Source organism: Neodiprion fabricii, chromosome 5 (assembly GCF_021155785.1).
Source record: "Neodiprion fabricii isolate iyNeoFabr1 chromosome 5, iyNeoFabr1.1, whole genome shotgun sequence".
Taxonomy (NCBI): domain Eukaryota; kingdom Metazoa; phylum Arthropoda; class Insecta; order Hymenoptera; family Diprionidae; genus Neodiprion; species Neodiprion fabricii.
In genome coordinates this window covers 13,942,928-13,965,123 of record NC_060243.1, presented here as the reverse complement: position 1 = coordinate 13,965,123, position 22,196 = coordinate 13,942,928, and the positions used below count along the sequence as shown (strand labels likewise).

General features: G+C 41.4%; 1 protein-coding gene across 3 annotated transcripts in view; it reads right to left on the bottom strand.

Annotated features, from left to right (window-relative positions):
- The window catches only part of LOC124183578 (sodium/calcium exchanger 1), a 1,216,563-nt gene that overhangs the window by 195,609 nt on the left and 998,758 nt on the right, over nucleotides 1-22,196 (bottom strand). The gene's annotated exons all lie outside the window — the stretch shown is intronic.

Sequence of the window (22,196 nt, the reverse complement as noted above, 5' to 3'; positions counted from 1 at the left end):
TCTGCCGTCAGATGGCAGACATTTTACCGACGGAATCATCACCGATAAGAGCATTAACATAGATGGCACCAGTAGTCACTGTTTTACTGATCGGCTCTGTTGCACGCTCCATATCCACCGCTAGATGGTGTTACCTTCAACCTTCCCGCCAGGTGGTGTTACTGCACAAAAGTGTTGCCGCAGGTTTGTCGCATGTGCCCCCCCCCCCCCCGTTATTGGTCAATCGACGTTCTTTCAATCGACTCTGCATTGTTTTCCATGCTCGTCGCCAGATAGCTACTTTTTATCATGTAGTTGGGTAAAATAAAATGTTTCCAATAATAATGGTTGGATGCTTTGATTAGGCATGTTTTTTATTCATAAGCAATCACATCGTGTTTTCAGTTTCCACTTGGTAATGGTAATAGATTATCTTATTTTGAATTGAACGTCTAATTCCAAAATTGACTTACACTAATTTCTTTACCGTGCCACTAATCGGGCTGTAGTCGACAATACGATCGTGCTAGATAATGCAACAGACTGAAGTGTTTGTGGGAAATTCCATGCTTGCTCCAAATTTCAATCGAATATCCACCAGTCCGGTTTTCGACAATTCATTCTGTTTGGAGCAATCGATAACGATGAGGGGAGCTTGGGTTATAAATTCACGCTTTGACAGCAAAGGTTCAGCTTCTGTATTGTAGTAGGCTGTTTGAAACTGGACATACTCGTACATGTCATAGAGAATGGCGTACTGATTATTGGGTATATCATGATTCGAATTACCTTAGGAATAACACTGCGAGTTGAGGAAGAGTTTTACATCTCTGATTAGGCAATGATCAAATTCGCTGTCATTTTTTCTAGGGACCGTTTTTCCTTGAAGTTTGAAATTCAAGATCGACATATCTCGGCTTCTCCAACTGTGTTGATGTTTTGACCGCTAACACATATCTCGTCGTTGACAGGAGGATTGGATACACGTGCGTTTCCCAAGAACGGAAATTCCGAATCCGATGGCCGAATCCTTGACGATGTAGTCGAGCAGCTGGATTTTCGGTTTATCGGCCAGTTTAATGTAGAGCAGCAACCGGTCGATTTTTCTTTAGGGTTATTTTGAAGTTTTCCGTAGGCAGGGTCTGAATCAAAGCATTCAAATCGGCGTTGGAACGTGTGAGAGTCAACTCATGTTTAGCGTTGATGACGACTCGATGATAATCCTCGGCGAAGCCTAGCACATAATTCAACGGTAGAACAGAGTCGAAATTTCGAGAAGCATTGGTCAGTTCGGTATCACCACTCAACCAAGCGGTGTTCTCCAGACTAGAATGCTGATCTGGACTCAAGGATAAGTGACCTTTCATAATGCTGGCGATACCAACATTGTTATTTCGATCAATCTCCACACCGCTCAACTCGTAGCGACCTTCCTCAAACAAATGACAAACAACCATATTGATCAATTTCATAGTCGCCACCGCAGTTACACCATTATCCTTTATAATTTTTCCGTGAATGTGGTGAGAGCCTTCAATGGGCAGTAGACACAAGTCTTGACGTGGAACAACAATATGGATTTCATAGTTGTTCTGGAAGGTGGATGATGCAAACGGCTGATGAGCATGAATCTCAGAATGCGCAATCGATTCACCGAATGCCACGGGTTTTTGTACTCTCATTATTTTTTCCATGGTAACGCGCATAGGATGCAGCGAACACGAATTCTTATTTTCCAAAATTTCCACGTAATCGAAGACCTAGGCTCTGGAGAAACCGAACCTTCAGAGGTGTCAGCCTTGTTGGCGATGCAAGCTTCGCCAGAGGTGCCGGACGACTGATGATTTTTGACCATGACGTCTCACTTTTATAACCTTCGCCCAACTTTTTGGTTTCGAACACGATTCCCATTATTTGAGTGATTTCACGTGTAAACGCACAGTTATCGTTTTTCCGCAAAAATTGATCAACTCGTCGTCTTGATCGACTATTCACAGCTGTAAATGATGTATCGACTGTCCGGCAATTGGTGGATAAATGACGTTGGCAGGCACTTCAACAATCTTGTATCCTGATGGAATGGTAAGGAAAAATTCATGAATCGTGTGAGCCTGATGGTCGTTTATGTACGCCCCTATGGTTATGTTGCACTCAACGCGTAAAGTATTACCTTGCAGTGTGGCCACCGGTAATTCTGATTTATGAATAACGTCTCGTGCTAGCTCAACCGCTTTAAATCCGAATAATCGACTGATGGAATCTTTCGCTTTACAGTCTACAACTTGATTGCACGTGACTTCATTGTTCAGCTCGTTGTCGTTGAATCTCAGACTGAGGGTGATGTCGGAGGGTAGCTCCTTATGCAGAAAATTTCCATCATCCTCAATTTCATAGCTTCCCGTGGGGTATCATCATGACTTCCCTGCTGTTGCCCACTCGTTCTGGGTAAAATTTATTACACGTGTCATGAAGATTGGATATTGAATTGAATGTCAAGAACTCGACAAGTTCGAGAACATAGTTTTTCTTCAGTGATAATTCGATTGGGGGGAAATGTTGAGCCTTCAGTACGGAGGATGTGCCTGACATTGTCAACGTTAACGATTCCGAAAATAATAATGCTTGTTCATGTGACACTCATCTTTTTATAGCTGTCCGCTAAGAAAGTTAAAGCACAAGTGGCCGCAAATCACAGTAGTATATTCTTGATAGCTCTTATGATTGTATTTTACTCTATCAACACCGAGATATTTCATCAAATCTTTAGGTGGTTTCAAACCACCGAAACTATCGAAATACACAACGTGATCGCCATTTTTCTTATACGCAACCCAATGTGATCCTGGACCACTTTTATCATCAAGATTATTAATTGCAGATTCTCGAATTTTTGGCCCTTATTTCGGTAAATCATTCCACATGAAAACACCTCGGAAATTTGAAATTTCCATATTTTTAGCATATTCGCGAAAATCAATATCGGTGAGAGCTCGGTATGGAAGCTTTGTTTGTTTTCTGCCGATCGTAAATACAGACCGATGCCGCTGTGATAGGGACTCAGGTATAATCCCTTGCCTGGCGCAATCGCCTCCATTGTTGCATTGTGCTACTTGGTTAAGTTCAAGCGATGTTTGTTGGTGCTAGCTTCGTTGACCGCTTTAGCTATACCCGCGGCACCACCCACTAGAGCCCCAGTAGCGCTTAGACCGGCCAGAATTTGAATAAGGAGCCGTAGGATACCGCCAATTTTATCGAGCACAGGTATGACGCGAGTCACACGAACATTATTTTCATTCCCACACGCGGCCGCACGAGTACCCGCTAACGCCGATTCGACAGCTTTGTTACACGGTCGCATGGCGATCTTTTTAGCTGTGATGATGGATATAAGATTTACTGTCCCCTTCCGCTGTGGATTTCTTCTTTGCAGTCGCTCCAAATTTTGACCGCTTCACAGCTAAGTTCATTCCGAGTTTGCATTTAGCTTTCATGGTGTTGGTGACTCCCCAGGCTACAGCTTTTTCACCCACACTACTGTCCTTAGCCAAGATGCGATTCCACGCCTTCTCAGTGAGCACTTTGTTAACAAGATTTCTCGCTGCGATATCCTGATTCTTTTTGTATACAATATCGTGGTCTTTACATCCAGCGTCCAGCAGATTGATTCCCAGATCGCCATGTGCCAACCTCTTGGTCAATTTCATTCGGGGTTCGCAATACTGATGCGCCGGCACGTGCGATTCAACCGGGACATGATTGACCATTTTATTTAGCAAACCTCCACCGCGTCTCTTCCACGTCTTCATGGTCGAGCAACAACTAATGAGAGTTCCATAAAAGAATGAATTCATATGCTGTCATTATAGTTCTCGTTGTCATGTTAACCAAGAATTGTGAGATTTCAAGATCAGCCTGGTGAACTGGCGGTCGCGAATTCCGACAAAATGGTTCGGCGTGGAAAGAGGAAGATAGAAAACGACATGGAAAATTGATGCCAAATACCATGAGAGCAATTTTTTATGGACCATCCAATTGCGGTAAAACTAACGCTCTCCTCTCACTCATCACCTACGGCAATGGATTGCGATTCGAAAATGTCTACGTCTATTCGAAATCTCTCGTCCAGCCAACGCATCAGTTTTTGCAAAAGTTACTAGAACCCAAAAGCCATAGGTCACTTCCCGTTTGGCGAGAATGAGGAAGTTGTAAAACCGGAAGATGCGCACCCCAACTCTATTATGATTTTCGACGATGTGGCGTGTGAAAAGAAGGATAATATCAAAACATACCTCAGCATGGGCACGTATCGTAATGTCGATAGCTTTTATCTACGTCAAACGTATGGGCGTTTTCCAAAACACCTAGTGCGTGACAATGCAAACTTATTGGTGTTGTTTCGGCAGGATCAAATGAATCTGAAACGTATCTACAACGATCAAGTGAACACCGACATGACGTACCAGCAATTTAAAGATTTGTGCTCGGCATGCTGGAATGACGGTAGTTACAGTTTCACTGTAATTGACAAGGATAGCGAAATCAATTGATAAAGATACAGGAAAGATTTGAACTGCTTTATAAGCATGAACCAACGCAAACTTGCACAGTTTCATTGCAGCAATCAAGTCACCAACATGAAGAGTACCAAGATTCGTAAGCATAGCGATACATTGAGTGAAATATCGAAAGCATACGTCGAAAGTACAAGATAATCAAGTTGGACAAAGACACGGCTGAACAGGTTATGCGAGAGGTGTTCAAGCCTTTAGTAATGCCGTTGCAAGAATTAGTGGATACTTCGAAGCAGCAAGACAAGCAGCATATTAGACAAGAAATTAAAACGGAACCATCGGATGTTATAGTAAAAAAAAAAGAAAAAAAGGTGACGAAGATATGGACGAAGGGAATTTTATGGATGCAAATGATAAAACACTGAGATTTTGTAAAATTTCTACTACAAGCACGCCAGTAAAGGAAACAACGGCTTCTGTAGCGCGATATTTGAAAATGTTCAGCACAAGCAAAAAGAGGGATTTTGATACTGAATACGGTGTTAGAAAGTTGACAAATGGTATCATGATCGGTGACACGCGAATCAATTTGATCGATAGTCCAATCAACGTAGGGGATAAAAGTTATGAGAGAAAGCCAGGATTACTTGAATTATTGTTTAGAAAATCATCTGATTCATTTATTGTGAATGACGCAGCCAAGAATAATTACATAAAAATTGTAACGATAACAAATGCGCATCGGAAACGTTACTAAGCCGATGGAAGTCTTAGAGATGATTTAAAAAGTGCAAAGTATAGAAATTTCATTGCACAACACGTTGGCTCGCCGAAAAAATCAGGTAAAGGCTTACCCGACTATAAGATTGCGCGAAAGGAGGGGCAAGATGTCGATTACGTCTACTGGGATGATCCAAATGAAATTGTAGATCGTCTCCGGCTGCTTATGGCGTCACAGGCTGCAGGCAATACCAGCCATTCCAACGAAATAGTCTCCATTATTGAGGAGTTGCGAGAGGCTGGAATCGTTTATTAGCGGCGTGTAAACATGAAATCATCATTTGTTCAGTGACCGTCCAGTGATGAGCATAGACATATTCGGGCGACACTCAGAGCGTGGTGGGGGTAAAAAATTCATTTGAGGGCCTTCGGGTGTTGGATTTAAAACCACCAGCGACAATCAGTATGATTTGGACGGTAAACGATTATGTAAAATAGCTGATCCGCAGCACTCCACCGACGCCGTTTCCCTAAAAGTTCTCAATACTGCTTTACAGTCTATGGCTGTGGATATTGTGGATACTCTTCAATCAAATTTTGAGAGTTTCGCGCATAATCACAACGAGAAGTTAAAACAGCTACGCATAAATAACAAAATCATTGAAAATACGTTAAATCGCATCAAACGTATTGGGAAGCAGGCAACACCAACGTTGTAACAGACCAGCAGGGAATTAGTATCGATTGAGGAACCAGAGTGGTTGGACAGCAATTCGAAAAATTTATAGGTGAAGAGTTGGGAACAATAAAGACTGCAATAGCTGCCGAACTTCACAGACAAGCTCGACGCAACTATCCGCGCCGATTCGTAGATGTACGCGGACTGGATGAGACGTGGCAAGCTGATCTCGTCGATATGACTGCATACAGCTCGTGCAACAAGGGATACAAATACCTACTAACAATCATCGATATATTTTCCAAGTACGCGTGGGCGGTGCCGATAAAGTCCAAGAGTGGGAAAGATGTTGCCGCTGCCATGAAATCTGTACTGATCCAGAGTCGTATACCTACACATCTGCACATTGATCGGGGCAAAGAATTTTACAACAGCGAATTCAAAGCCCTTGTGAAGCATCCGATATGCGAACGTTTCGATCGAACATTGAAGAATAGTATGTGGAAGCGGTTTACTCTCCAAGGATCGTACGAGTGGATTAATATTTTGGATGATTTAATGAAGTCCTACAACAACACCAAACATCGCACGATTCGGATGAAACCGGTGGATGTTAGCACGGAGAATGAAAAACAGCTGTATCGTAGCGTGTACAAGCCTCGGCAAATCGAACGAAGTGATCGAGCGCGGAAATTCAGTGTAGGCGATTGAGTTCGAATCAGCAAGTACAAAAATGTATTCGAAAAAGGCTATACACCCAATTGGACGACAGAAATATTCACCGTGAGTGAGGTGAAAAATACCAATTCACCCACCTACAAACTGACCGATTATCAAGATCATTCCATCGAGGGGGGCTTCTACGAGGAAGAGCTCGCAAAAGTGAAATATTCCGACGGCTACCTTGTGAAGGAAGTATTACGCAAACGGGGGAATCTGTTCTATATAAAGTGGTTGGGTTTTAATAGTTCGCACAATAGTTGGATAAATAAAACAGACATGTAACATAATTTGTATGTACTTTCCGAATTACAATAAAAGATTTTGAATATACAAATATTTCGACATTTTTGTACGCACATGTGCCATACTCTGTACCATGAAAATAATAATAATAATAATAATAATAATGATGATGATGATGATGATGATGATGATGATGATGGTGATGGTGATGGTGATGGTGATGGTGATGGTGATGGTGATGGTGATGGTGATGGTGATGGTGATGGTGATGGTGATGGTGATGGTGATGGTGATGGTGATGGTGATGGTGATGGTGATGGTGATGGTGATGGTGATGGTGATGGTGATGGTGATGGTGATGGTGATGGTGATGGTGATGGTGATGGTGATGGTGATGGTGATGGTGATGGTGATGGTGATGGTGATGGTGATGGTGATGGTGATGGTGATGGTGATGGTGATGGTGATGGTGATGGTGATGGTGATGGTGATGGTGATGGTGATGGTGATGGTGATGGTGATGGTGATGGTGATGGTGATGGTGATGGTGATGGTGATGGTGATGGTGATGGTGATGGTGATGGTGATGGTGATGGTGATGGTGATGGTGATGGTGATGGTGATGGTGATGGTGATGGTGATGGTGATGGTGATGGTGATGGTGATGGTGATGGTGATGGTGATGGTGATGGTGATGGTGATGGTGATGGTGATGGTGATGGTGATGGTGATGGTGATGGTGATGGTGATGGTGATGGTGATGGTGATGGTGATGGTGATGGTGATGGTGATGGTGATGGTGATGGTGATGGTGATGGTGATGGTGATGGTGATGGTGATGGTGATGGTGATGGTGATGGTGATGGTGATGGTGATGGTGATGGTGATGGTGATGGTGATGGTGATGGTGATGGTGATGGTGATGGTGATGGTGATGGTGATGGTGATGGTGATGGTGATGGTGATGGTGATGGTGATGGTGATGGTGATGGTGATGGTGATGGTGATGGTGATGGTGATGGTGATGGTGATGGTGATGGTGATGGTGATGGTGATGGTGATGGTGATGGTGATGGTGATGGTGATGGTGATGGTGATGGTGATGGTGATGGTGATGGTGATGGTGATGGTGATGGTGATGGTGATGGTGATGGTGATGGTGATGGTGATGGTGATGGTGATGGTGATGGTGATGGTGATGGTGATGGTGATGGTGATGGTGATGGTGATGGTGATGGTGATGGTGATGGTGATGGTGATGGTGATGGTGATGGTGATGGTGATGGTGATGGTGATGGTGATGGTGATGGTGATGGTGATGGTGATGGTGATGGTGATGGTGATGGTGATGGTGATGGTGATGGTGATGGTGATGGTGATGGTGATGGTGATGGTGATGGTGATGGTGATGGTGATGGTGATGGTGATGGTGATGGTGATGGTGATGGTGATGGTGATGGTGATGGTGATGGTGATGGTGATGGTGATGGTGATGGTGATGGTGATGGTGATGGTGATGGTGATGGTGATGGTGATGGTGATGGTGATGGTGATGGTGATGGTGATGGTGATGGTGATGGTGATGGTGATGGTGATGGTGATGGTGATGGTGATGGTGATGGTGATGGTGATGGTGATGGTGATGGTGATGGTGATGGTGATGGTGATGGTGATGGTGATGGTGATGGTGATGGTGATGGTGATGGTGATGGTGATGGTGATGGTGATGGTGATGGTGATGGTGATGGTGATGGTGATGGTGATGGTGATGGTGATGGTGATGGTGATGGTGATGGTGATGGTGATGGTGATGGTGATGGTGATGGTGATGGTGATGGTGATGGTGATGGTGATGGTGATGGTGATGGTGATGGTGATGGTGATGGTGATGGTGATGGTGATGGTGATGGTGATGGTGATGGTGATGGTGATGGTGATGGTGATGGTGATGGTGATGGTGATGGTGATGGTGATGGTGATGGTGATGGTGATGGTGATGGTGATGGTGATGGTGATGGTGATGGTGATGGTGATGGTGATGGTGATGGTGATGGTGATGGTGATGGTGATGGTGATGGTGATGGTGATGGTGATGGTGATGGTGATGGTGATGGTGATGGTGATGGTGATGGTGATGGTGATGGTGATGGTGATGGTGATGGTGATGGTGATGGTGATGGTGATGGTGATGGTGATGGTGATGGTGATGGTGATGGTGATGGTGATGGTGATGGTGATGGTGATGGTGATGGTGATGGTGATGGTGATGGTGATGGTGATGGTGATGGTGATGGTGATGGTGATGGTGATGGTGATGGTGATGGTGATGGTGATGGTGATGGTGATGGTGATGGTGATGGTGATGGTGATGGTGATGGTGATGGTGATGGTGATGGTGATGGTGATGGTGATGGTGATGGTGATGGTGATGGTGATGGTGATGGTGATGGTGATGGTGATGGTGATGGTGATGGTGATGGTGATGGTGATGGTGATGGTGATGGTGATGGTGATGGTGATGGTGATGGTGATGGTGATGGTGATGGTGATGGTGATGGTGATGGTGATGGTGATGGTGATGGTGATGGTGATGGTGATGGTGATGGTGATGGTGATGGTGATGGTGATGGTGATGGTGATGGTGATGGTGATGGTGATGGTGATGGTGATGGTGATGGTGATGGTGATGGTGATGGTGATGGTGATGGTGATGGTGATGGTGATGGTGATGGTGATGGTGATGGTGATGGTGATGGTGATGGTGATGGTGATGGTGATGGTGATGGTGATGGTGATGGTGATGGTGATGGTGATGGTGATGGTGATGGTGATGGTGATGGTGATGGTGATGGTGATGGTGATGGTGATGGTGATGGTGATGGTGATGGTGATGGTGATGGTGATGGTGATGGTGATGGTGATGGTGATGGTGATGGTGATGGTGATGGTGATGGTGATGGTGATGGTGATGGTGATGGTGATGGTGATGGTGATGGTGATGGTGATGGTGATGGTGATGGTGATGGTGATGGTGATGGTGATGGTGATGGTGATGGTGATGGTGATGGTGATGGTGATGGTGATGGTGATGGTGATGGTGATGGTGATGGTGATGGTGATGGTGATGGTGATGGTGATGGTGATGGTGATGGTGATGGTGATGGTGATGGTGATGGTGATGGTGATGGTGATGGTGATGATGATGATGATGATGATGATAATAATAGTAATATTATTACCTTCTCGCGTTCGAGCGCAAGAGGGTCTACGGAAGAGACGCGGACGTGACCCGACGGGACGCGGCAACGACGGAAAGAGACGCGACGATACAGACGTGGCAGGAACGGTGGACGGAAGAAACAACGGGAAACTGGACGAGACGACTTATTAAGGACCTGAGAGAGAGGGGGTTTGGGGATGTGAATTTTTACGTCACCCAGCTTCTGACGGGCCACGGCTACTTCAGACGCTACCTACACAACCTGAACCGAGTACGGACGCCTAACTGTACGTACTGCGGACACGAACGAGACGACGCGGAACACACGTTTTTTGAATGCGACCGCTGGACAGAACTGAGACATAGACTGGAGACGGTCGTGGAAGGCATCACTCCCGACAACGTTGTCGGGGTGATGCTCCATAGTACAGAAAGGTGGCAACTTGTTGCCACCTACACAGAGACGATCCCACGACGTAAGAACGCGGACGGCTGCCTGACGTAACGCAACTGACGGACTGCCGGCACGGGACGGACGGACGGACAGACTGACGAGACACACACCGACAGAGCTCCCAGCTAGAAGTAATATCACCATAGTTCCTGGCTGGGAGCGTTGCACAGGAGGTGGCGGTTTAGTGGGTACCTGGAGTCCCACATCCGTGCTAGCCCGTATGACTGGCGCGAATCCGTAACTTGGATTCCGCAACTCCTCGATAAGAAAAAAAAAAATAATAATAATAATAATAATAATTAATTTCTGAAAACTTTTTTTCATTTTCTGAAAACTTTTCTCGTGGTAAACGTATAAATATGAATTATTGCTTGATATATTAATAATAAATAAATGAACAATTGTTGAGTATATGAATTCGCATTTTGAAACTTCAAATGCATTAAATATCGTATTGATCATGAAACGTTTCCGCCCGATGGTGGATCGTTCGAGGCGTCAAACATCAAATATTTACATCAATTCTATGTCTACAGTTTATCCTATAGCTATTGGGGGGGCTGGGACAAACCCCCAAGGTAAGGTGTCGGTCTGTCCAGGTATCAATTGCCGCTTGTCATCCTGCCAACTCAGAGCCAATTTTTTTTGTACGATCGTGCTTACTTCGTGTTTTTTGCTGCTTATCAAACACTGTAGAAGAGTCAACTCTCGGTAAGCCGTCAGACAGCGCTTATGATCATCAAACGTGATGCTACTTATCGATGAATTTCTTACACCCTTGGCGCGCTTACTCACTTTCACGCCACTGCCATATTTTTCCCCATCCTCACCCATCGTAGTAAATGTGTACAGCTTTGCTCGCAGTCCCACAAACTCTGTCATAATTTTACCATTATTTTCATCCTTCATTAGTCCTAGTTGTTTTATGTTTTTAAGGGGAATACCACACACATTGTCGGGCGGATAGTCAGAGGTATCAAACATTGTATCTACATCACGTTTAACGATATCGTAGATATTAGGCACATTGAATTGATAAATAAGGCTGTCTGTGTCGGTATACATCAATTTAGCTTGTTTATTCGAAAAGTTGGTTTCAATATAATTATAGTGAAAATCGTAGAGAAAGATTTTTGACAGATCTAGAATTGATGCACCGACGTAAATAGGTTTGGCGAAGTGAACTTTGACACGATTCATTTCAATGATAACCATATCAGTGTCAAATACGGTGCAGCTGTGAAAGTTTGCTCGGGCAATAAGCGTTCTCGCACCACCTCTTCCCTCCCATTTTGTGACCAATTTGACATCTTTGTGATTTCGCACATTCTACATAGTCTTACCAAACACAGCGTTATTCATGAGTTTGTAAAAGTTTTTCTCAAATTCATTCCTAGACCGCTTACGCATGTCTGTATTGAGCGTGATGTAAGGCTCGAGCCATGGAGATTGTGCAAACCTTCAAATTCTATGCACTTTCGTTACTTTCAATCCCAAACTCAAATACTGTTTTAAATTTCTATAGTAAAATATATTGTTACAAAGGGTGAAATCACCCGTTTTGTCCCCTTTTAAATGATCTAGTAGTCATCATAGATAAAAGACGTTTATAAACCTCTCATGTCTTTAAATAGAATAAGGTTGCTGCGTCAACCGACATTATTGTAAAAACAGTCAGTCTCTAGACTTTAAAAAGAGAGCTTGTGTCCAAATACATCTATTTTCTTTCTAAAATATTCCTTGTTCGTGAGACTTCTTTGGCTCGGCGTTCGCTTAAATCGCACAGAGAACTCTTTGATTCTTTTAGACCTTTCTTGATTTCCCCCCGTTGTTACAATATACTTTTTTTTGGGGTGAAGGGTGGTCGTGAGTTTGGCATTTTTACTACCTGGAGGAGTAAAATGTTCGGGACAAAGAGGTAAGTCTTTGTGATCCTCGTGGAGTTCCACAGGGTAGTCCAAATCTACCTCCAGAAAGTAGCCGATCGGCAAATCGTCCGGATGGTTTGTTATATCGATGTGCTGATACTCCCACTCGAACGAACCGATTGGTAAATGCACGCTCATAGCTGCACCGTACAGGTTATTCACGTCAAAATACATGAGATACGATTCCGCTTTGTTTGGATCAAAATCTTTTCCCATGAATCTATTATTGGCCCGAGCGTGTTGATTGGAACATTGCGCTACGCCGCCTCGAATGGCTCTTTCAATAAATAATACCATTTCAGGGTTGTCTAAAAGTTGCAAATACACATTAGTATGCTTAAGCATCGCGTCAAAAGCAAGTCCCGGTGCAGTGTAGTAGTGCAACGGATCTAAGTCGTATGTTTTGAAGCAGCTAGCGCGGAAATTTTCGAAAATATCGGCAAGCAAAAGAACATCGGTCTTTAAATATAAATCTGAGTAGCCCCCCAATGACTCTAAATGGAATTCCCTCCAAACAGTTTTCGCGTGCTCGTAATCGGTGTCTGAAATATTTGCATCGCAGAGGCGCGAGTAGAAATGCGTCTTTGCAGGTAATCGCGGTTCATCGAGTTTTCCCCAACAATCGACGTATTCATAGGGAAAAACGCCTTTGCGGGTCATCAAACTGATCTGAGTCGGGTTATTATAAAATTTGCGTGTTATGCGTTTATCGGTATCCGTGAAATATGTGGAAAGTTTATCGATGCTGCTAGCCATAGATCGGAACGAATCGATAAATCTCAAGTGCATCATTGTTCCATCGACGCGTTTCTTGAAGGATATATATTTTTCCTTATTTGTGGGTAGCAATGTAATTTTACCGGGAAAAGTTGACGCAAGGGATTTTCTTAAAAAGTGAGAATCGTAACCGGACAAATTGTGGAAAACTATTGGAATTGTGTGCGACTCTCTGAAATTCAAATTACACCGATTATGAGCAGGACCACGATATTTACCCGTGAAGTGACAGTGATCGTAACACTTTTTCTCCTCAGGGGTAAACGGATTTTCACAAATATAACAAGTCTTTGCGCGCATGTGACGATCGCGTTGCACTTGGGTAAGAGACTTCATCGGAATTATGTTTTTGATGCGTGACTTTACTTGAATTGATAAATCTTTAAGCTGTTTCACAAACCAATCTATGCAATCGACACCGCGTTCACCGTGGAACTCCGATAAAGTCTCATCGTACGCGCAATGTACATAGTACGCTACACTGTGCGGGATATGCTTTTGAATTTTACAAGTCTTGCGAGTTTCAAATTCATCCACAGGTTCAGGGATTAATATACATTCGAGATCGGCGTATACGACAAATGGAACGGTGCCTTTGTTTTGAAAATTGGAAAATACTAAATCTTTACACTTGGGGAACTTCATGCGTACTTTATTTAGCGTAATACAATCTTGCCGGTGATTGTCGTAGACATGTTTCGCGCTAATGTGGCACAAACATCTGTCACATACAAACGTTTTGTGTTCATGAATGGACAATTGTTTGCTCACTAATCGGGAAAGATCTTCAATCCAAGCAAACTGGAATCTCGTTGCAAACTCACCAGTCATATCGTCTTTCGGATTACTCTCAACCATTAGAAGATGGATCGTGTCAATGTTTACGCTATGCAAATTTTTACTCAAATAAATTGGCACGATGACGCTTTTATTTGATTTTGCATGATGCGAAAAAGTTTGAGATTCTATACCATATACATTGATGCGCAAATTATTCAATTTCTCAAGCTTTTTCACATCGTGTAGAGTAGCAGGGAATTTGATACCTGTACAGTCCAACTTGGAAATATATCGATGATAACGGCTAGTCCTATCGGTGTGGGTGTTGACCGGGTGAAGGGCTGCTGTGACGGACCAGAGAAGGCATCTTTCGTCCTCGTTCCTCACGTTGATCACAGTTTTTTTATGTCGAATGTCTTGGGGCAGCTCGACGAATGTTGAAGCCCCCGCGGCGAGAGGCTGGTAGCGATTGATATTTACGGCGAGGTTAAGGATCTCAATCATACTCCAGCCGGAATCGCGTTGCTCGAAATCTTCCACCTTTGACTGCAGATCACCCCGTGCACGGATAAACCAACTATTTATATCGCTTGATGGGAGGAGAATCGCCACGTTGGAGGTGTTGAAATTCTTGACTTCGGTGGAGATCTCGTCATGCTTGGCATTTACGAATTTGCATGATAATATGATGTTAACCTTCACATTTCCCTCCTCGCGCAGTATCAGCTCCAACTTCTCGGTGACGACGTGCTGCCCATCGTCCAGGAAGGCGTCCAAATTATTATGACGGAGATTCGTGACAACCCCCGTTCTGATTCGGCTGGCGAAAGCGCTATCCACGTCGTCCCATTGTATACCCGCAGGAGTACCGATATTTCCACCCGTCACCACTGTGCGCTGCTGCAACTGTTTGATCTTCGTCACCCAAGATTGCAGGAGTGCGATCGTATGTTGAATCCGTATTTTCGCACCAACGGTTGTTCCTCGTTGCATCGAAATATCGCGCAGAACTTGGATATTCGCAATTCCAATATCAACCCAATGATTGATGACGGCGTCATTCTTTTCTCCGGGTGGTTGCTTTCTCAGCAAATTGTACGTCCCCTCCATCTGCTCCGCAAGTCCCATATACGCTTCGACTGCCATGACTTTAACGGTTATAGGTAACAATTGTATGTCAGAGAAATGAAAATTATAGGCTTTTGACTTGCACGTATCGTGTAAGACTGATGAGTCTGCATCGGATGCGTTGAGCTTATATACAAGCCGATAGATCGCAAGAATTTGGGAACGGTGCGCACTGCGTTTTGTGCATATTGGAGGGAAAACTGACGTCAGAGATGCAATGCGCACTGCGTTCTGCGCATATCGGAGGGAAAAATGACGTCAGAGATGCGCACTGCGTTCTGCGCATTTCGGCTTGATCGGCTGGTATGTGTACACACAGTTTTGGGTTTTACGACTCTTTATAGCGAACAAGTTCGAGCCTGCACATCCCCCGCCATTCTCTATGATATGTATGTTCGGTTTTAAATGACCTACTATAACAAAGAAGCTGAGCCTTTGCTATCGAGGCGTGAATTCATAAACCAAGCTCCCCTTATCGTCATCGATTGCTCCAAGCAGAACGAAACATTGAAAACTGGACCTGTGGACATTCGATTGGAATTTGACTGTAGCATTACGTTCCCACCACACACTTCTTCATACTGCGTGATCTTGCATGATCGCATTGTTGAATATAATCTGATCAGTGGTACTGTTAAAAAATTGGTATAAGTCAATTTTGGAATAATGATATGTTTAATTAATATGGATATTGAAAATAATATGTGTAATTTTACTCGTTAAAATTTAGAATAAGATAATTTAGAATAGAATAAGAAAACTAAATGTAATTGATGTTGAATAAGAAAATTGTTAAAAGCATTTAAAACGCCGTTTTAAACCTTCCATCAGGGGTCATTTCCTGGAATTTTTTCAATAGATCTAGCGGGTTTCACCCTATCCGACATATGTGCGGCTTTTTCTGCGCCAAACAAGTCTCGGCAAGAATTATTTTGTGTGTGTGTGTGTGTGTGTGTGTGTCAAATCCTATGAAAACAGCCATTTTGCGGCAGACCGAGAAAATGATCAGCGGCAGGGGGGTACCGCCGCAGATTAGCGTGGCGGGAAGGGGGTCCCGCCGCGGATTAGGGGGGAGGGGGGAGCTCGGTGGGAGCTGGCGGGAGCTGGGGGGAGCTGGGGGGGAGCGCCGCCATCTTTGATTCAGAACCGGCATATATACACTACTTGTATCGAAGCGTCTACAAGCCTCAACAAATCAAACGAAGTAATCGAAAGCCGGAATTCAAAGTAGGCGATCGAGTTCGAATCAGCAAGTACAATAATGTATTCGAAAAAGGCTATACACCTAATTGGATGACAGAAATATTCACCATGAGGGAGGTGAAAAATACCAATACACCGACATAAAAACTTGTCGATTATCAAGATCATCTCATCGAGGGAGGCTTCTACGAGGAGGAGCTCAGTAAAATAAAATACCCCGATAGCTACCTTGTCGAAAAAATACTACGCAAATAGTCGGAGAGCTGGCGGCAAAAATCGACAAGAGTTTAGTAATGGTCCATAATTCAATATGGTTCAGTATTGAGGGTGTACATAAGTCAGCACCCACTCGCAAGGTCAGGTAGTGGACCAACTGGCGGCGGCGCGCTTTGATATATGTAAAATTACAACATGCTCTACAAGTGTTTAGTAATAATCTAAAATTGGCAAGAAGCTAGTTTATAGTATAAAAAACAGGGAGAAAGTGGTCAGACCGCATTGTTGTGGAACGCGGCGAGTCAGCACGCCACAAAAGTTGTCGCCGGAACGATGTCGGTGCAAGATCTTAGTAATAACTGAAAAATTACCATACTGCTTTATTATTATATATTATTTAATAAAAAAAATAGTCAGATCACAAATTAATGGAACGGAGGTAGTCAGCAGTCGCTTAAAGTGCGAATATCGAATACGAGCGTCTGTTCGGAGCGCGTACGGATATATGCTTGTAATTCAATATATATATAAATAAATATATACATACATATATATATATAGTGATATAGTTTATCATTAAATTTCACTAGGTATTAAAATGTATTTCATAAAAAATAATAGTCAAATAATAATTGAAATGGTTGGTTTTTATGTAATTTCACAATAATAAGAATTGAAACTTACATTTATGTTTTAAATAAAATAAATTAAAGCAGAAATAAAATAAGGCAGAAATAAAATAAATAAGGTTTCAATAACCTGCTCGAAAAGTCGTTATGCGAGCGAGGTGACAGCTGGTATATCCAGGTGTGATTGACCCTCTGGGTCTGTTTGTATACTTGGAACAGAGATTTTCGTAAGTTCTAGAAGGTCTCCCCAACTCGAGAAGCGTTTAGTGTAGCATCTAAGCATCAGTCGCAGACGTACCACTGTACAGTGCTGAAATATTATTTTGTTTTGTGCGTGTAAAATGCCTCCTATCTGCGTCATTTGCTTGCAAAAAGATAAGCACGTTATACTTTTTGTTGAGAAAACTCTTGCAAAATGCAAAGAAATATTAAGTGTTCGTTGTGAGAATAATTTGAAGTTTAATAATGTAGTATTGCCGTCAACTCCAAACGAAATTGAAGGTTATCATGTTCAGTGCTACAGAAAATTCACGGCTTTGGGAAAGCGTTTCAGAAAAGCAGTTTCGGGTAGTCAACCTTCTGTATCACAGTAAGTTTTTTTAATGTTTGTTATATTGTCTATACTGCACGAAATTATTTTTATTTAACTGAAATATATTTTGTTACAGATCGAGTGAAAATACATCGACGCTTCATGATTCACAAGCGAGCACTTCAATTGATCCGTTCGATTATCAGAAGAGGTGAGAGAGATATTTATTTAACATTATAATAGTACACTCAACGTGCAAAATATCTGCGACGAACGATTTGAAAATTGACGGTCTGTGACCAGATTAGGTTAAGCAATTGAATTGATTTCTCATTAAAATGTTTCAACTATGGTAATAAACCGTATGGCGTTTGTCAATTTAACAAATTATTTAATTAAAATATACCTTTTCACAGCTCAAGTGCAAGTGTACCCATGCCTTCTGACGAGGAGGCGAGTAATTCGTCTGTTCCCGCTTCGATAAGCGATCCGTCCGATTGTCAAACGAGGTGAGATATTTATTTAACATAACATAATTTTCAACTGCAAAAAACAGTGTATCTGTGTTCAATTAACAGCTTATAAAAGACACTTTTATAACAGTTGTATCGTTGTATTTATATTGTATTTACTGCTCTATTGATTTTTATTCAAGGATGTTCTATGGTTAAAAAAAGTTAACAGAATTCTTTAAAATTTTGCAACATGATTGTATAGATAAAATTAAACCTATCTTCTATTTGGCAAAATTTTACGTGTTGGTGATTTTATCGAGTAATTTGATGTTGAAAATTCTCAAAATAACGCGGGCTCTTATGGACAGCCGAAGATTCGATTCAATTTCATGATTTTTTTAATAGAAAAAGTTAAGAGACAAAAATAAGCATTGGATATTTAAAAGTATATTGTTCATAGATTTATTCCGTAAATGTGGTATATGTCATTCCGAATGATTCAAAGAGCATTTGAATATTAAAATAAATTTCTCGTAACTGATACGACTACACGTGAGAGATTTGGCATCGTTGCGAGGAGGTAATATACGTGTATACATCTATACGTCTGTATTAGTAAACTTAGCCGACGTTTTTAGTGAACATAACCATGAATTACTATTTCTCATCAAATGTTTATTAAGAGTTATTATAAAGTTACGTGGAATATATAGTGTGAATTATAAAAAGTTTTAGGAATTATATGAAAATTATTTTAACTGATATATTTCATACGAAAGTGTCATTTATACAGTTTTAAGACAGAAGAATTTGTTTACTTTAAGTTGACAGCCATTGCTCTCTCCTGTGTTAAAGTATAGGGTACCTCTCTGCCCCTTCACCCTCCCGCATGACAGCATAGAACATCCTCAATTAAAATATTAAAATATACGTTTTTACAGTTCAAATGCAAGTGTACCGATACCGTCTGACGTAGATGCGAGTAATTCGGCTGCCGAAATCGCGATACCAATGAATATGCCATCATGTTCAGAACCGAGGTATAGTATTTATTTTGATAAATGAATTTATTTTAGACTGGTGTATTGTAATGGTATTTTAAATAAATATTATTTTACAGTAATGAGGAAACCGCCGCTAGCAGTTCAAATCTATGCATATTTTGAGGTCAAGCGAGAAAGAGGTTGCATTCCCGGTATTTGACATTGCACTTATCGAACAATAATAGCATTGCGAGTTCCTTGATATCGAATGCGAAAACAGTTAACGATTATGAATTCGTTAACAAAATTGAAGATCATGTGCGTGAGAAGCGTGTCATCGCTTATCATTTGCCTTGCCGAAATGATTTTCTTCGTCAGTGCGAGCGTTCTCAGCCCAAGGAGAAAACTCAGTACCATAAAGAAAGAGAATGTCACAGTATTGCTTATAAGAAAGTCTGTAATTATATTAACGATATTATTTTTGAGCAAAGAAAATGCGTCTTACTGAAACAGTTGCACACGATATACGTCGAACGACTGACGGAGGAGTTCATAACACGTTTGCATTGCTCACCAAATCCATTTTTTGCCAATTATCTGGAGCAAAAATTAAGGCAAACATACGGTAAGCAAATTAATGTACTTATTCACAAAAATAAGACATTCATTGCTCCCCAGAATGTAGAGTGCATTCCAGAGAGTGATTTTGAAAAAATATTGATGTTTGAAGCAGTTCAAAATGTTGCCTTTATTTTACGAAGACAAATATTGAAAATAGTGCCTAAAAATTGACCAATGATATCACACTCAACAGTATAAAAGAAGGATAATGCGACATACCGAAGATTCTTTCGTTTTTTTATTCATCGATGCTAAGCGGTGGAGATAAACGACGTAAAGATAGTTTTTATAAAAAAACGATTGGTTCAGTCATATGCGCAAGATGCTATCCATGGCGTTACAAACGGGCGCTTGAAGACTGCAAAGCATATAACACTGGTAATGGCTTTGAAAAGTTTAACTAGTAGTAGGAATGTCGTAGATATCATTAATAGATATGGTCATTCCTGTAGTTATACTGTTACTGAGGAGTTGGAAACCGAAGCAACCTACTTTGCAAGTTCTCAATCACAAGTATGCCCTGATGATATAGTACGAAAACCAAATATCCGTACGGGTTTGGCTTTTAATAATTTTGATAGATTCGTGGACACAATAGATAGGAAAGACACCTTACACGACACAGTTGGAATTATTTTCCAGGATATTGTACACAAAAGTATCGAAAATGAGGACAGTATACAAGAGGAATCTAGCAATATAAGAAAAAAAAGAAGAAGAACTTTTGATGCTGTAACTCCGGACTTGGAACCTTTGTCAAAAAAGAGAAAAGGAGAGCAAGTTATAAAACCACTATCGGATGAAGTTGTCGATCGTAGCTCTTCAGAAAGTCAGATGAGAACTAATCTTCTATGGATGATTTCGCATGTACTCGGTATCCCTAAGACTCCGATGTGGGTGGGTTTCAACAGCTTAATCTTTCTCGATGAATCGATGAAACAAAAAATTTCAAATATGACAACAATAAATTTATCCCCAAAAAACCATGCAGTCGTTAAAGAAACGATGAATCAGACTAAGCAAGTCACACTAGAATGTAATGAGCTTTACATGCAAGTGACTTATGACTTAGGTATTACCAAAATAGCTCTAAAGATTCAAGCAATGGAAAGTGCAGCATTTGATAATTTGTTCATTCATGTAGGAGGATTTCACGTCATGATGGCGTATTTTAAGGCCATAGGCAAATTTATAGATAATTGTGGATTGGAAAATATTATGATAGATGCTCATTTACTTGCTGCTGGCTCAATGAATGCCTTTATCTCAGGAACGCACTTCAACAGATGCAAAAGATTGCACCCAATATCAAGCTTGGCCATGCAAATTTTACATTTTAATAATTATGTGGCTGTGAATAATGTAACAATTACTGAAGAGATGAGATTATATATTCAAAACTACGTGCAATATAAACATGTTTCTGCAGAAATAGATTGTCCGGCAGTGTTACATCTTCTTCAAAAATATGAAAAATACAGCCAAGAAACGCTAAATGGAGAACATGGAAAAACGGCTCAGTTTTATATGATGTATATAAAATTACTTGAATATTATTTATTATTTACTGCAAGTATTAGAACTGGCAATTTTGCTTTATATAAATATATTATAACAAAAATAACAAATTTGTTTTTTGCGGTCAATCAGCCAAATTATGCAAGGTGGCTAGTTAAATATCATTATAACTTGTGTAAAGTTGAGGAGACTCATCCGGGTCTAAAGGAAATTTTCGATAAAGGATCGTTTGGAATAAAGTTCACAGACAAGCCTTTTTCAAGGCAGCCTATCAATCTAACCTTAGAACAAACCATTAACGCAGATGCGGCGAATAAACCAAGAGGTATACTGCATTTTACTAATTCAATATCAGCTCGTCAACGTTGGTGTAAAAGCCATAGTATTCGCTAATCGATTTTTTCACACGTTTTACAAGAAACAGGGTTAAAAAAAAATCAGGATGTAAGGTCAGATTTAGAAACGAATAAAATGGAAAAAAGTACGAAGCAGCTAATGGATTTAATAGAAAGGATTGTTAATAATATGAATCCATTTAGTGAAAATGTCGATAAGGGAGAGCTTTTCAACATCTCAACTGGCCAGGCTACATCCACCGAAATTTCTAACTTTTTATTAAACATAGAAAGCATTGGAAATTCTCAGCGAGAAAAATTTATATTGGAGTGCTCTGAAAACAGCGATCGTTTTTAAAAACCAATTAAAAAAAATAACTTATTAATATTTGCTAAAACACTGAAAAAACATAAAGTTATGATAAATAGCAATATTCAAGAAATACGTATGCAACGAGATCTTTTTGGGCGTCTTCTCACTATTGCAGTGGAGAAAAAAATTAACATAGAAAAAGTGTTATCATTCCCGTTAACGCCAGTGCCCTTATCTTTATGTCATCTG